We start from the raw sequence: 11,638 nt of genomic DNA on the forward strand, positions 1-11,638 counted from the left end.
CTCAGATTTTTAATTATATGTATGAACAAATTTACTTTTCATTATGTGTATGACGTGTACTGAGTTACTATTCATATATATATATATATATATATATATATATGTTCACTCAAGTGATGGTGTGTTGTTTGGTGAATGTATGTCAAGACAAAAATTACTTCTATTTTCATAAGCAAATTAAGGGAGTTTTAAAAAAAATTGAATTTCTCGAGGTATTTAGAATGGTGATATCGTAGCGACGAGGCGGGTCGTTACAATCATGAGTTCAAAAAGCAATGTCATTTTACTCTGAGCGTCTGAGGGAAAGGTTGATGTCTGATCTTTTGCTTATGTGTTTTTCTTTCCCTAGTTCTCACCACTAAAACAATGTCGTGTTGTTGTCTTATCTTTTGCTTATGAGGATGGGTCGTTACAGTACTCAATGAATTGTGCATTTATGCTATTTTCTTTTCTTTTTCTTGTCTTTTTTTTAACTTAAAAAATAGTAATACTTTTAGTTTCTTTACTTTAAATTACGCATTGATGATATTAAACTTCCATATTGTGAAACATTGATCTATTTTTAAAACTTTATAGATTTGGTCCTATTGATAATTGTTTTTGCCTAAAACTATTGAATAAATATGCTTTCTTATACAAACATTTTGGTTTTTCTTTATAGAATTAAAATATAAAATAACATTAAATGTTTATAAATTTAAAATAATATTAAATGTTAAAAAACACTTAATTGTGATGTTAAACTAACACTTAATTTTACTGTCCGAAACAACACTTAATTTTTTATTATTAAAAGTTAAAATCTAATGTTAAAATATAATTTTAATGTTTTTATAGTTATTTAAAAATCATATTTTAATATATATTTCATTAGAAAAAAGAAAAAAAAAACTAAAATCATAATTTAACATACTATTTCAGTTTTTAGAAGAAAAAAATGTTTTAAGCAAATAAAAAGTAAAATCATATTTAGATATATGATTTCTTTATTATGAAATTGTATACCAAAGTATAACTTATCTATTTTTGTAATTTAAAAAAAATACCGTTTATGATAATTTTTTTTAAAATTTATCCATTTTCCTAATTAATTCAAACTCTGAACGTCATCGCATGGTTAGAATGATTTTGGCTCATTAGGGATTTACCAAAGTATAACTTATCCTTTTTTTCATTTTCATATAATAAATAAAATATAAAATGTGAAAGGAGGCTACACTTAGAGGGGTTAGTTAGCATATGTTTTTAGAAATGTTTTTATGGAAAATTTATTTATTTTTCATTGAAATAAAATATTTAAATAAATAAAATATTATAACTAAGTTAAAAAATTTATATTTTTCTATAAAATAGAAAATTTAATAAATAATCTTAATAATTATTTATGCAAATTAAAATTAAAATCAAAACATATTTACATCAATAAAAAATATATTTTTTTAAAATAATAAATTATATATATTTAATCTAAATTAATTAAATCCATAAGTAAAAGTAGTCATAGGTATAAGTTTATATAAATTTTAAAATATAATGATGATTCAATATTTATTTATTGAATGGTGCCAAATATCTCATAAAATATACTTTTTAAATATTTATTAGACATTTTGAGAATAAATAATATATACATTGTCTGTATAAATGTTTTTGTATGAAATTTTTTTTTATAATAATTAAATAAAATATATTAATAATAAATTTTAATTGTTCAACGATATAATTGTTTTTACCAACATTCTATAAAAATTCTATAAAAGTTAATCTCTATTATTAAAAACAGTTTTTTTTTTATTTTCAAATGAACTAATATGAAATAATTAATATAAATGTGTATTATATTTAAATTATAATAATGAAATAATAAAATTAAAATTACATAATTTATTTTAAAAATTTAGTTTAATTTTTAAATTTATTATTGTTTATTAATTATTATATTTTTTAATTAAAATATAATTAATAACTCAATATATGAATTTTTTTTAAATATATAAATAACTAAAAAAAATTATATGAACATCGGTTATTTTAAAATCAATATTGTAAATGCTTAACGATATCGATTATTTGAAAACTGATGTCGTTAAGTACTTACAACATCGGTTTTAAAATAACTGATGTTAATATGGCACTAAATCAAACTGTTAACATTGGTTATTTGAAAATCGATATTGTAAGTGTTTAACTATATCGATTTTCAAATAATTGTTGTTAATAAGACGATGTTAAAACTTATTTTTTTACTAGTGAATTTGTTGTAGAGTATTTTCAGTTTTAATTAATCTTTCAAGGTATTCATGTATTAATTACTAGTGAATCATGATACTTTCAGGATCTAAGAAACAAAATACGAAGATCTTGAAATATGTTCTTCAATTATATTCCTCAGAGATGGAAGAGAATGAGATGAGGTTTCAATTGGTCTAACCACTCAAAATGTTTTGGCTGATTGGAAGCTTATCATACTCAAGTTGTGCAATAAGGAACCACAATTACTTCTGAACCTTCTTAAGGAAGTTAAAATATACTCTGGATATGTTATTGATTATCTCTATTTATTTATTTATTCTATTAATTGTTCCTTTCTTCCTTTTGTCTTGTGTTTTCTTTTTCAGTGACATGTTTCAAAATTAGCTAAATGTTTTTTATTGCATTGACTTAAAAGTTTCATTGGTATGCATTTAATTTTCCCAATTAATTTTTTTCCCCATGGATCACCAAAGACCATCAAATCTCTTGCGTTTTCAATTTGGCTATTACATAGTCTTACTTTAATTTAAGTGAAAATGATGATCTTAAGGTATGTGATATCTATCTATTTGATCTATTTACCAGTACAGTGGTTTACCTAGTGAGAATTATCTGATTAACATTTTGTTAAAAATGTTGACTTTGCAGTTTTGCGGAGCTAGCTATCTCATGCAGTTGATTGACTTGTGAGCCATGAAGTAACTGCAGTCCAAAACTAGATAGGATGGTAGCTATTGTATATGTATAGGAACTAGGGTTGTTGAAGTCCAAACCTGTATCTTTGGATAATAAATTATTATATATTATTGAACGTTATTTTCTTTTTTGTTGCAGGATGATAAGATAACACAAGCTTATTGGACTGTCTCTAACCTTTTTTTGTCCAATTTAAGTTTTTTTTATACCATTTCTTTCTTGTATTTATTAAAGGAGTGAGATTCCAATGTATTTGGTTTTTTTTCATTTTTAGAGCTATCATTCACTTCAACCTCTAGGTGATGTTTTCGTATGCTTTTTTTGGTTTATGCAAGTCATTAAGCTTGGATGGTATTTTTCTTGCAAATGGACTAGTTGTTCTTCATGCTTTACATGTAAGTATTAATACCAATTATTTGTGATTCTAATGTTAATTTGTTATAGTTAATTACCAATACGCTACTGGCTGCTCATCAGTGTAGTCATTGCAGGCAAATACATGCTTAATCTTCATTTCCCAGTCCAGGTAGGCATCTGGTATCAGAGCTTCGGCTCTTGATACAGGTTCTATCCTATCCTATCCTTTTTTTCTTTGTAATTTGTCCTTGTTTCATTCTTGTTTGCGACTTGTTGCGTTCTTGTTTGTGTCTTTGTTTCGTTCTTGTTTTTGTCACGTTTTTTGTTCTTGTTCTTGTTTCTTGTGTCTTTCAGACTTTGTGTCAAAAAAAAATCTGTTTGAGTTCTTGTTTCTTGTTCTTGTGCCTGTCATATTGTATTTTGTCTTCTGTTCATAACTTTTGTTTCAGCCTATTCGAATTCTGTTTGGGGTAAAAATTGCCTAATTTCCAAATTGCTAAATTGTCAAATTTGCCTAATGATGATTGCCTATTGAACGAATTCTATTAGCTGGACGTCTAGAAAAAAAAACAAAAATAGAAAAAAAAAGAATGAAAAAAAAAAGAAAGAAAGAAAGAGAGAAAGAAAGAAAGAAAGAAAGACAAAAAAAAGGAAACAATTACAAAAAAAAAGTTTGGAAGACATTTGGGTGTTTGATCTTTGAACACAAATTTAAGGCAGTTAGAGGCGTTTTTTGGGAAAATTGTAGGGCCAAATGGGATTTGCTTAGGGATTCTCCTCTGAATTCTGAGCGTTTTGACATATAGTAGGCCTCAAACGGACAACCGTAGCAAAAGTTATGAACATTTGAAGTTTACTTGTCCTATCTGTTGTCATATCTGTTATCCTATCTAATATCTTATCTGTTATCCTATCTAATATCTTATTTGTTATCATATCTGTTACCCAAATTAAAGCTAATTTGTTATCCAAATCCAATCTAATATATTATTATCCAAATCAAGTCCAAGTTGTTATCCCAAATCAAATATGTCTGTGATCATTATATTGTCTTTCCTTTTATTTTATATTACCTTGTGTGTCTAATTTGGTCCATCCAGGAACTTAAGAGGAAACACGAGTGGTAAAAGGCAAGAGGGAATACATTACACAAAAGCCTATTGAGAGCATCAAACACGAGTGTACTACCATCTAAGAGTTAAACATGTGAGTAGAGTGTGGTGAGGTCCTGAAACCTTAATAATTTTTATTGCACATTTTTTTTCTTGTTGAATTATGGCTAGAGCAGGTGGTGGTGGTGACGAGTATCATCAGTTGGACGGAGCTCAATGACTGTTACTGGATGCGATGAATGCACAGATGCAACATTTGTTGGGCCATACCAATGAGGAGGTCTATGGACGACTAGAAGTTTTGGAGAACCAAGCCAATCAGAATGCTAGACGAAATATAGATGGGAATAAAGGTAACAATGGCGGTAATGACGGACCAAGGCAGAACCGGGTTGAGGGAGTAAAGCTCAATGTTCCTCCCTTCAAAGGCAGAAGTGATCCAGATGCCTACCTGGACTGGGAAATGAAGATTGAGCATGTATTTGCATGCAATGACTACACTGATGAGTAGAAAGTCAAGCTAGCAGCAGCTGAATTCTCCGACTATGCCCTTGTTTGGTGGCATAAATACTAGAGAGAAATGCTGAGAGAGGAACGACGAGAGGTAGATACATGGACTAAGATGAAAAGGGTGATGAGAAAAAGGTATGTGCCCACTAGCTATAACAGAACCATGCGACAGAAACTCCAAGGGTTGTCCCAAGGGAATTTAACCGTGGAAGAATATTATAAAGAGATGGAAATGGCGTTAGTGAGGGTCAACATCGAAGAGGACTCTGAAGACACAATGGCTCGTTTCCTGAATGGTCTAAACCCTAAAATCAGAGATGTTGTTGAATTACAAGAGTATGTGGCGTTGGATGACTTGTTACATAGGGCGCTCTGGGTTGAACAGCAAATTAAAAGAAAAAGTGCAACAAGGAGGAACTCACTCAATACTTACAACCAGAATTGGGCCAATAGATCCAAGAAGGAGGGAGGAAATTCGTTCCGCCCTGCAGCCACATCCCCGCATGGAAAGTCAGCAGCGTCTAGTGTAGGTGGAAGCAAACATAACACCTCCACTTCCTCATCCAATACTGGAACCAGAAACATAAAATGTTTCAAGTGCTTAGGCAGAGGACATATTGCTTCTGAATGTCCAACCAGGAGGACCATGATCATGAAGGCTGATGGAGAAATCACTAGTGAATCTGAAATCAGTGAAGAAGAAGTGGAAGAAGAAGAGTATGAGGAGGAAGCTATGCAGGGTGATATGTTGATGGTGAGAAGGCTGTTGGGAAATCAAATGCAGCCACTGGATGACAATCAAAGAGAAAATATTTTCCACACCAGGTGTGTAATTAATGGTAAGCTGTGCTCTTTAATTGTTGATGGAGGAAGTTGTACCAATGTTGCAAGTTCCACATTAGTAACTAAACTGAATTTGGAAACTAAGCCCCATCCTAGACCATACAAACTTCAGTGGCTTAGTGAAGATGAAGAGGTAAAAGTGACTCAACAGGTTGAGGTGTGTCTCACCATTGGGAGATATAATGATAGGGTGTTGTGTGATGTGGTCCCAATGGAAGCGACCCATGTGTTGTTAGGAAGATCGTGGCAGTATGATACCAAGGCATTGCATAATGGCTTCACCAACAAAATATCTTTCAAGCAAGCTGACAAGAAAATTGTTCTCAAACCGTTATCTCCTAAAGAGGTTTGTGAGGATCAGATAAAAATGAGAGAAAAGAAAAAGAGTAAGACACTTGAGAGGAAAAAGAGTGAAACACTTGAGAAGGAAAAGAGAGGAAAGAAAAAGAGTGAAACACTTGAGAGGGAAAAGAGAGAAAACAAAAAGAGTGAAACACTTGAGGGCAAACAGCTTTGTTTAGCAACAAAAAGGGAGGTAAGGAGGGTGCTTTGTGCGAGACAACTCCTCTATTTATTGTTTTCTCAACGTCAAATGTTGCATGCTAACCCAATTGATGAATTTAAATTGCCTTCTAGTATTCAGTCTCTTCTACAGGATTTTGATGATGTGTTTCCAGCAAGTGTACCTGATGGTTTGCCACCATTTAGGGGAATTGAGCATCACATTGATCTCATTCCAGGTTGGGTGAGAGATAGTATGAGTCCGTGTGATGTACCTGTCATTCTAGTACCCAAGAAGGACGACTCATGGAGGATGTGTTCTGATTGTAGAGCCATAAACAACATCACCATCAAGTATAGGCATCCAATCCCCAGGTTAGATGATCTTCTTGATGAACTGTATGGTGCATGTGTGTTTTCCAAAATTGATTTGAAAAGTGGCCATAATCAGATTAGAATTAGAGAGGGAGATGAATGGAAAACTGCCTTTAAAACAAAATATAGTTTGTATGAGTGGATGGTTATGCCATTTGGTTTGACTAATGCACCTAGTACTTTCATGAGATTGATGAACCATGCTTTAAGGGAATTTATTGGGAAATTTGTGGTGGTGTACTTTGATGATATTCTTATCTATAGCACTAGTCTTGATTTGCATGTTGAACATTTGCAATTTGTTTTAAGTGTGCTTAGGAAAGAAAAATTGTATGCCAACCTAGAAAAGTGCTCCTTTTGTACTGATCATGTGGTGTTTCTGGGTTTTGTTGTTAGTGCTGAGGGAGTACGGGTGGATGTGGAAAAGGTTAAGGGTGAGGGGATTTCATGGTTTAGCAAGTTTCTATAGGAGATTTGTTAAGGATTTTAGTACATTGGCTGCACCTCTAACTGAAATTGTTAAGAAGAATGTGGGTTTCAAATGGGGTAAGAAACAAGAAGAGGCCTTTGCTGCCCTCAAACATAGGTTAACTAATGCACCCATTCTTGCTATGCCTAATTTTGCAAAATCATTTGAAATTGAGTGTGATGCGTCAAATGTGGGTATTGGGGCTGTTTTGTTGCAAGAGGGACATCCGATAGCTTATTTTAGTGAAAAGTTGGGAGCCGCTGCCCTTAACTATTCAACTTATGATAAGGAATTGTATGCTTTGGTTAGAGCTTTACAAACTTGGCAGCATTACCTATTACCGAAAGAGTTTGTCATCCATAGTGATCACGAGTCCTTAAAATACTTAAAAGGCCAAGGAAAGCTTAATAAGAGGCATGCTAAGTGGGTAGAGTTTTTAGAGCAATTTCCATATGTCATCAAACATAAAAAGGGGAAAAGGAATGTAGTGGCTGATGCACTGTCTAGGAGACATGCTTTACTTGCTATGCTTGAAACTAAACTGTTTGGTCTCGAGTCTTTGAAAGACATGTATGTGCATGATGTGGACTTTGCTGAAATTTTTGCTGCATGTGAAAAGTTTTCTGAAAATGGTTACTATAGGCATAACGGATTCTTGTTTAAAGCAAATAAATTGTGTGTGCCTAAGTGTTCCATTAGAGAGTTGCTTGTGAGTGAATCACATGAGGGGGGTTGATGGGACACTTTGAGATTCAAAAGACCCTGGAAATGTTGCAAGAGCATTTTTTTTTGGCCTCATATGAGGCGTGATGTGCATAAGTTTTGTGGTCATTGCATTGTGTGTAAACAAGCTAAATCTAAGGTTAAACCTCATGGATTGTATACTCCTTTGCCTGTTCCTGAATATCCTTGGACTGACATATCTATGGACTTTGTTTTGGGGCTGCCCAAAACCAAGAATGGAAAGGATTCTGTGTTTGTTGTTGTTGACAGGTTTTCTAAGATTGCACACTTCATCCCTTGCAAGAAAGTGGATGACGCTTGTCATGTGGCTGATTTGTTTTTCAAAGAAATAGTGCGGCTTCATGGATTACCGAGGAGCATTGTCAGTGATAGGGATGCAAAATTCCTTAGTCACTTTTGGAGGACCTTGTGGGGTAAGATTGGTACTAAATTGTTGTTTTCTACTACTTGTCACCCACAAACTGATGGTCAAACTGAGGTAGTCAATAGGACTTTAGGCACACTTCTTAGGACTATTTTAAAGAAAAATCTTAAATCTTGGGAAGCATGTTTGCCTCATGTTGAGTTTGCTTATAATCGGACTGTCCATAGCACAACTAATTGTTCACCATTTGAGATAGTGTATGGATTTAATCCTTTGACTCCTCTTGATTTGTTGCCTATGCCTAACATTACTATGTTTAAGCATAAGGACGCACAGGCTAAAGCTGAGTATGTGAAGAAGCTGCATGAGCAAGTGAAGGCTCAAATTGAAAAGAAAAATGCGAGCTATGCAAGGCAAGCAAACAAAAGTAGAAAGAAAGTCGTGCTTGAACCAGGTGATTGGGTTTGGGTACACCTGAAGAAAGAGAGGTTCCCAGAACACAGGAAGTCCAAGCTTCAACCTAGAGGAGACCGACCATTCCAAGTGTTGGAGAAGATCAACGACAATGCCTACAAGATTGACTTGCCTAATGAGTATAATGTAAGTGCCACTTTCAATGTGTCTGATCTATCTCTTTTTGATGCAGATGGAGGAGCCTTGGATTTGAGGACAAATCCTTTTCAAGAAGGAGGGAGTGATGAGGACACAACTAAGGGCAAGGACCATGAAGCACTTGAAGGGCCCATGACCAGAGGCAGACTTAAACAGGCCCAACACGTCATAAAGACAAGGCTGGTCATTTGTATAGCTGTCATTGATGATGATTGAAGGCCCAAGTTAAATAAGTTTTTAGTTATAATTTTTATTTATTGTAATTTTGGCCCAAATTGTTTAGAAGGCCCATGTCTATTTTTATCCTTTTGTTCATATACACTATAAGTATTTGTTTTTGTTTTCAATAAAGGAACTTTTGGCATTTGATAAAATTTGGTGAGAGTTTCTCTCTGAGTTCCTTGTTGAACCAATCTCAGACTTATCAAGATAATCCTTGTGGCGTCTACCCTAACTTATCTTCCTTCACTGGAACTGGCGTAATCCAAATATCCGTAGTCTGTATCAAACAATCCGCTCCTACTCAGGTTCACATCACTAGGTTATACTGGCCAATTAAAATTGAACATACATAGTTAATTATGGGCATGTGGTTACATTGTACTTTACAATCTAGGAACTATCATAAGGTTGGTTTGGTTACAATTTGCTTGAATATTTGTATTTTTTTTTATTTATTCACTATGCGTTCACATTATAGGTAGGTCGATGTACACAATTTCTTAATGAAAACATGTGGTCGTTCTTGTACTTGTGATGTTTAATCGTATGCTTTTGATAATAAGTAATTGCTACGTGTTATGTACAAGTTGAAGCATTGCATATGCCATTTTTTAGATTTAAAAAAATATTCTAAGATTTCTTTGAAAAATTGTTTCTAAGACTGTTTTTGAAAAAATTATCTTGGAATCCTCAATTTTTTCAATTTAAAAAAAAAACATTTTAAGACGATTATGGAACAAACAATCTTAGAAAATATACTTTTCTAAGTCAATTTTATTCAAAAATCGTCTCAGAATATTATTTTATATTTTTTTGAAAACTAATTCTAAAATAGTTTATTTGTCAACCATCATAAAAATGACATCCTACAAAGATGACTATCATAAAATCATTGTAAAAAAATTAACTTTTCACAGCATTGACTTTAAAAACGATTTTAAGTCTTTAAAAATTTCCTAAAATCATCTTTAAAAGACATATTTTTAGTAGTATGAGGTGATTCATTGATTAGTTTCTTCTCATACCTCCTCCATGAATAATCATTGGGAGTGAATAATCTTTTCACTCCATGTTTCCGCCTTTTAGATTTATGTTTTGGCTATCATTAATTAAGCATATAGTAGTATATATATTTCACGAAAGCCAATAGTAGTTATGTACCTTACTAGTGCAGTTTCTATTTCATGGCTATTCCTATATTCAGGTACTAAACTCAAATATGACCATTTACAAATCAAAAGTATGTCTATTTATGAAATGGAGCAATAGAACAAAAAAAAGAACCTTCATCATCTATGGAAAAATTCAAAGAAACTAAAATATAGTCTATTGAAAAAACTTTAAATTTGAGAACACTGATTTTCTAAAAGCACAATAATATATGTACTTCCATTATGTTTTGGCCTGATTTACAACAAAACAATATTGTCACTCTCAAAAGTATTGATTACTGAGTTTGTACGAATTACAAAATTACAAAAGAAGTGTATACATTGGATAAAAAAAGCTTTACATCAGGATGAATCTTATCTATGATGTTTTTGTTCTAAAACAATGAAAGAAAGAGGAACAATATATATAATTGACCAATGTGGGAGACAGTTTTACTGTGTCAAAATGTATATTGCATCTACATTGCATAATATTAGAAATACATAAGTCGATATTGTCATGCAAATTTTCCAATGCTTCTATTGTCCTAAATTACAGCCTATCGACCCACTCATCTCAATCATGAAGAAGCAAGTGACTGCAAGATTTTTTAAGAATTGTACTCATAATTTGAAGTTACAAAGAAAACTTATATGAGCAGCAAAATGAATCTTCCAAAGGAGAGTATGTGGAAGGCTTGAAAGAATAAGTATAATTAGGAGCAACAAAAAATTATTTGTTAAACAAAAAAAATAAAATTGAAAAACTTGTAATTAAATTTTGTTGGAATGAATAAATAGAATATCACCTTCATTCGATTTCCGATGATGATTGAAATGTAAAATGAGATATGAGAATACACATTTAGAGAATTTATGAAAGGGAGAGAACAAATATCCTACTTAACAACTTAATTTAAGTTTAAGTTATAACGTCTAAAAAAGCCAGTCATTTAAGAAAATAATAAATTCATGATTTTTATTGGGATAAGAAAACGTGATATATATATATATATATATATATATATATATATATATATATACTTTTTTTTTATAAATTCTCTCAAATTAAATTATTGTTCATCAAATTTTCAAATTCTAATTTAAATTCATTAAAATAATAATTAATTTCCAAAAATTAATGTAACTAATTTAAACTAATTAATGCAATTAATTTTTGTTTTTTAATGTAATAATGTATTAATATATAATATATATGGTTTGTAATCGAACTAAATCTTCATTTCATAACACATGTCGTACAAGCTTTTTCCTTCTCGACACGTATACTCTGAACCACAAGAGCAAGAGCTCATGTTTGATCATCACATGGGTATAGAATATAAAAAATTATTCACAAATTTTATTATATTATAGTAGATTTCAAATTTAAATTTATCTTTTTTTTTCTTTCTCTCTTAATTGTATA

Source organism: Glycine soja, chromosome 20 (assembly GCF_004193775.1).
Source record: "Glycine soja cultivar W05 chromosome 20, ASM419377v2, whole genome shotgun sequence".
NCBI lineage: Eukaryota > Viridiplantae > Streptophyta > Magnoliopsida > Fabales > Fabaceae > Glycine > Glycine soja.